Source organism: Bos indicus, chromosome 5, assembly GCF_029378745.1.
Source record: "Bos indicus isolate NIAB-ARS_2022 breed Sahiwal x Tharparkar chromosome 5, NIAB-ARS_B.indTharparkar_mat_pri_1.0, whole genome shotgun sequence".
Taxonomy (NCBI): domain Eukaryota; kingdom Metazoa; phylum Chordata; class Mammalia; order Artiodactyla; family Bovidae; genus Bos; species Bos indicus.
This window is the reverse complement of record NC_091764.1, coordinates 84,027,482-84,034,085: the sequence shown is the minus strand read 5'-3', so window position 1 is coordinate 84,034,085 and position 6,604 is coordinate 84,027,482. Positions and strand designations below refer to the sequence as shown.

The following is a 6,604-nucleotide window of genomic DNA, read 5'->3' as shown; positions in this document are numbered from 1 at the left end:
GAAGACTTCTATCATCTGTAATTGCTTTCATGATTCAATCTCCCTGGGCCCTACCTAACCCCCTGAACATTCACTATTTTTACTGCCTGACCTAAGCACAGATGTATCTGAGGAAGCAGCCATAACAGCGTGGTTCAAGTGTTTTTTTAAATAACCTCATAAATGGAGGCTGCTGGGAACAAAGGGCCGCGATGAAGACCATTATGTTCACCTAAATGGTGCGCTGAGGTGTATAAGGGCTAAACCGAAGAAAAACGATGGCTGTCATAGACCACAAGGAAAATGCGGTTAAATATTCTTTAATAATCTACTTCAGTTTTCTTGAACAAGTAAAGCCTTTCTCACTTCTTAAACTGCATTATTAGAGCCCAACCTAAAGTGAGGCTCAAACTTAAATTTGTTAATAGGATATACTCAGAGCTTGAATGTGTGTATATGATTTGGGAAAGCATATATTGGTTACTGCTAGGTGTATCTCACATTTGCTCCAGTTTGATTTGCGAGAAGCTATTCTTAAGTTGTCCTACTTATTAGCTATTCTGATTTCTAGGGTGCCCATTTATGGAATGCCAGAGGGGAGCATAACACCAGGAGCAGATTTTTCTTAAAGCAAAGTGGGATATCTGTGTGAACTTTTTAAACAGAACTTTGAATGCACGCCAATCTGGAACACATATTTATTTCATGCTGACTGACATCAAGAAGAAGTAAACACGTGACTATACACACAGATGTAATTACAAATTACAACCTGTGCTTCTCACTGCCATCTACTCAAAGACACTCTGCTGGATTTCTTCAAACGATGACTCCTTTGCTTTCTGGAGTTTAATGAAATTTTGACTATAACGTAACACTATGCCATTTCTTGGGGAAAGGCATGGCCACCCATTCCAGTATTCTTACCTGGAGAATCCCATGGACAGAGGAGCCTGGCGGCCTACAGTCCATGGGGTTGCAAAGAGTTGGACATGACTAAAGTGACTGAGCATACATGCAAGCCATTTCTAGGCAATTTAGGATGCCTCATGACATTGGTTAAAACTTGAACATTTTTAATGACATTAAAATATTTTCACAAACACACCCATTTTTTCTTCCTTTTTCTATTTAATTTTCCTTTTAAAATCAGGGAAATCAGAATAGTTTACAGTAACTCCTGAATTCCTTTTTAGAAGTGTGGCTACATATTGAAGCTGTTTGATAAATATAGTTTGAAACATTTTTATGTAAATGAATGATAATCTACGTTTGTCAGAAAGAAACTCATTTGCCACTTTCCTGTCCATTAACTCCGGAGAAGGCAATGGCACCCCACTCCAGTACTCTTGCCTGGAAAACCCCATGGATGGAGGAGCCTGGTGGGCTGCAGTCCATGGGGTCGCTAAGAGTCGGAGACGACTGAGCGACTTCACTTTCACTTTTCACTTCCATGCATTGGAGAAGGAAATGGCAACTCACTCCAGTGTTCTTGACTGGAGAATCCCAGGGACGGGGGAGCCTGGTGGGCTGCCGTCTATGGGGTCGCACAGAGTCAGACACAACTGAAGCGACTTAGCAGCAGCAGCAGCAGCAAGCTATTTTATTTAGAAAATACTTATGCTTTTGTTTTAGGTCTCCAAGCTAGTCATTTATCCATGACAGAATTTGTTCTTCAATCAGTTGATAACTTAAAAATCTCCTCGAAAAGCTTTGCCCTGACCAAATGCCTGTTGTCTTCTTAGAGGAAAATAAATCATTCCTCTAACAAATTACATTTCTTGGCATTTAATCAATCTCTTACTTAATCTTGGTTTCCAACTATATTCCAGGTACAGAAATGAAACTGTAGTTTCAATTTCAGTAACCCTTCCAATGAATAGAGGCCATTTTGGAAATTCATCAAGAATGTCCTAGCATGGCACTACAAATGAGAAAACTTTTCTTACATTTTTCCCATGTCCACTAATCTTTACACTTTAACACCCAAATTAAATTTTATCTCCCCTGTGAAGTCTTCCATGATTCATCCTATTCCTATTTGAGAATTAATTCATCCTGCTTGCATGAACAAAACCAAGTCAATTTGAGAGTCAATGACTAGAAACACTTTATTCTTAGACTCAAGAGGAATAGAAAATTGATTGGATGGGCTAATAGAGAAATTTTGTGAGGACAGGAAGAGAGTTTTTGTTGAACAACCTCGACCACCTCATTTCACAGTGGCTCTGGAGTCAAACAAATCTAGGATGGGCTCAGCTAAAGGAATACAAATTTCATTACTTCTACAGATACAGAAACAGTGGAAACAGTGGCTGACTTTATTTTTCTGGGCTCCAAAATCACTGCAGATGGTGACTGCAGCCATGAAATTAAAAGACGCTTACTCCTTGGAAGGAAAGTTATGACCAACCTAGATAGCATATTGAAAAGCAGAGACATTACTTTGCCAACAGAGGTCTGTCTAGTCAAGGCTATGGTTTTTCCTGTGGTCATGTATGTATGTGAGAGTTGGACTGTGAAGAAGGCTGAGCGCTGAAGAATTGATGACTTTGAACTGTGGTGTTGGAGAAGACTCTTGAGGGTCCCTTGGACCGCAAGGAGATCCAACCAGTCAATCCTAAAGGAGATCAGTCCTGGGTGTTCATTGGAAGGACTGATGCTGAAGCTGAAACTCCAATACTTTGGTCACCTGATGCAAAGAGCTGATTCATTTGAAAAGACCCTGATGCTGGGAAAGATTGAGGGCAGGAGGAGAAGGGGACAATAGAGGATGAGATGGCTGGATGGCAGCACCGACTAGATGGACATGGTTTGGGTAGACTCTGGGAGTTGGTGATGGACAGGGAGGCTGGTGTGCTGAGATTCATGGGGTCGCAAAGAGTTAGACACAACTGAGCGACTGAACTGAACTGAACAGATACAGGACAATTCATATACTCTCTTCCTTCTTGAGTGAGCTTTGCTGGTTTGCATCTCTTTAGGAATGTGTCAATTTCATGTGTTGCTCATAATATACCCTTATCATCCACTAAATGTTCAGGGCTGATAATAAACAAATTAAGGACAGACTCAATGAATGTGTAAGAAGGCAATATAATTTGTTGGATTTGTAGTAAGGTTCCCTTCTTCACTTCTGATATTGGTCATTAGTGTTTTCTTTCTTCTTTTTCTCAAGTCTCAGTTCAGTTTGGTTCAATCACTTAGTCATGTCTGACTCTTTGCAACCCCATGGACAGAAGCATACCAGCTTCCCTGTCTATCACCGACTCCCGGAACTTACTCAAACTCACATCCATTGAATTGGTGATGCCATCCAACCATCTCATCCTCTCTCGTCCCCTTCTCCTCCCGCATTCAATCTTTCTCAGCATCAGGGTCTTTTCCAGTGAGTCAGTTCTTTGCATCAGGTGGCCAAAGTATTGGAGTTTCAGCTTCCGCATCAGTCCTTCCAATGAACACCCAGGACTGATCTCCTTTAGGATTGACTAGTTGGATCTCCTTGCAGTCCAAGAGACTCTCATTGGTCACAACACCCAACACCACAGTTCAAAAGCATCAATTCTTCAGCTTTCAGCTTTCTTTATAGTCCAACTCTCACATTCATACATGACTACTGGAAAAACCATAGCTTTGACTAGACGGACCTTTGTTGACAAAGTAATGTCTCTGCTTTTTAATATGCTATCTAGGTTGGTCATAGCTTTTCTTCCAAGGAGTAAGAGCCTTTAATTTCATGACTGTAGTCACCAGCTGCAGTGATTTTGGAGCCTGATGTTTCTGAACTGTGGTGTTGGAGAAGACTCTTGAGAGTCCCTTGGACTGCAAGGAGATCCAACCAGTCCATTCTGAAGGAGATCAGCCCTGGGTGTTCTTTGGAAGGAATGATGCTAAAGCTGAAACTCCAGTACTTTGGCCACCTCATGCGAAGAGTTGACTCATTGGAAGAGAATCTGATGCTGGGAGGGATTGGGGGCAGGAGAAGAAGGGGACGACAGAGGATGAGATGGCTGGATGGCATCACCAACTCGATGGACGTTGAGTCTGAGTGAACTCCAGGAGTTGGTGATGGACAGAGAGGCCTGGCGTGCTATGATTCATGGGGTCTCAAAGAGTCAGACAGGACTGAGCAACTGAACTGAACTGAACTGAACTGAAAATAAAGTCTGTCACTGTTTCCACTGTTTTCCCACCTATTTGTCATGAAGTGATGGGACCAGATGCCATGATCTTAGTTTTCTGAATGTTGAGTTTTAAGCCAAATTTTTCACTCTCCTCTTTCACTTTCATCAAGAGGCTCTTTAGTTCTTCTTTGCTTTCTGCCAAAAGGGTGATTTCATCTGCGTATCTGAGGTTATTGATATTTCTCCTGACAATCTTGATTCCAGTTTGTGCTTCATCCAGCCTGGCATTTCACTTGATGTACTCTGCATATAAGTTAAATAAGCTGGGTGACAATATACAGCCTTGACATACTCCTTTCTCGATTTGGAACCAGTCTGTTGTTCCATGTCCAGTTCTAACTGTTGCTTCTTGACCTGCATACAGATTTCTCAAGAGGTAGGTCAGCTGGTCTGGTATTTCCATCTCTTTCAGAATTTTCCAGAGTTTGTTGTGATCCACACAGTCAAAGGCTTTGGCATAGTCACTGAAGCAGAAGTAGATGTTTTTATGTAATTCTCTTGCTTTTTTGATGATCCAGTGGATGTTGGCAATTTCCTCTGCCTTTCCTAAATCCAGCTTGAATATCTGGAAGTTAACGGTTCACATATTGCTGAAGCCTGGTTTGGAGAATTTTGAGCATTACTTGACTAGCGTGTGAGATTAGTGCAATTGTGTGGTCGTTTGAGCATTCTTTGGCATTGCCTTTCTTTGGGATTGGAATGAAAACTGACCTTCTCCAGTCCTGTGGCCACTGCTGAGTTTTCCAAATTTGCTGGCACATTGAGTGCAGCACTTTCACAGCATCATCTTTCAGGATTTGACAACTGGAATTCCATCACCTCCACTAGCTTTGTTCATAGTGATGCTTCCTAAGGCCCACTTGACTTTGCATTTCAGGATGTCTGGCTCTAGGTGACTGATCACATCATCCTGGTTATCTGGTCATGAAGATCTTTTTTGTATAGTTCTGTTATGTATGGCTACCACGTCTTCTTAATATCTTCTGCTTCTGTTAGGTCCATACCATTTCTGTCCTTTATTTTGCCCATCTTTGCAAGAAATGTTCCCTTGTTGCTCTAATATTCTTGAAGTGATCTCTAGTCTTTCCAAATCGATTGTATAAACTTGAAAACACTTTATCTAGACTTCAGAAAGTCTGAAAAAACTTTATCTAGACTTTCTCAAGTCTAAAGTTTTTTCAAGTTTATTAATCTTTTCAAATAATCAGTTTTTAATTTAACTGATTTTCTCTATTGTCTTTCTGTTTACTTTTTCGCTGATTTCTACTGATCTCCATTATTCCCATCCTTCTACTTATTTTGAGTTAAATTTGTTTCTCTCTTTCTAGTTCTTTTTTTTTCCCCTCTGAGATCCTTCTTTTGAGACCTTTCTTCATGTCTAAGCATTTAATGTTATAAATTTGTTTCTAAAACTACCTTGACTGCATCCCACAAGCTTTTATATGTTGTATGTTCATTTTCTCTCTGTTCAAAATATTTTCTAAACTTTCTTGTGATTTCTTCTTTTACCCATAGATTGAGAATATGTCGTTTGAGGATATTTGGGAATTTTCCAGATAACTTTGTAATTGATGCATTGTGCAATTCCTGCTTGCTATCTGATGCTAAGTTTGAAGGCATGACTTATTTCACTCTCTAGTCTATGTTGATGACTTCCTAGTACCATTTGATCCCTGAAATGTGCCCCCCGCCAACCAGCTTTATGCCCCTCTCTCTTGCTCTTCTCTAGTCTCCATGGGGCTCATCTAGATGTGTCTGACTTCTTATCACTTACATAAATGTCACAGGAAATCAAATGTGGATCAATTAAAAGACTACCAAAGTGCAGTAAGGGTCTGGAAAAGATTGAATAATGCACAGAATAAATTTCTCAAGAAATATTCATTAACTGAGAAATAGGGCATGAAAAATGTATAATGTGGTTTTACTCAAACTTGAGAATTGACAGGGTTGATAAGATCAAAGTAATCAGGACTTTCAATAGTTAATAAGACCCTCCTTGGACATAATTCCACAATTCTAAATTCTTCCAAAATTATCTTCCCATTTTTATCCTTCATTTCTTCGTAGAGATATCAAATGATTCATGTGAATTATATATTCTATTTGATACCAGAGTCACAACAGAGAATATTATCAGTCTGTAAATACTGTTGGGAATCTCTTACACCCTGGAGTATAATCCAGCCCTGGAAATATTAGATCAATGTCTCACCATGGATACTGAAAAATCTGGCCAAGGGACCTAAACTATAGATTGTAAGATTGTGTTGGTTTCCATTGCTATGACTAAGGTCAGTGCTCGGAGTCACAACAGAAAATATTGTCATTCTTCATCAATGATTATACTCACACCTGTGACTGGCAATTCCCCTAACTTCCAGATAATATCAATTTATTATTTACAATTACAACCTGTACAACCCAAACTACTTCCCAAC

General features: G+C 40.0%; 1 protein-coding gene across 1 annotated transcript in view; it reads right to left on the bottom strand.

Moving 5' to 3' along the window:
* Positions 1–6,604, bottom strand: part of LMNTD1 (lamin tail domain containing 1) — a 489,113-nt gene that overhangs the window by 442,870 nt on the left and 39,639 nt on the right. The window lies entirely within an intron of this gene.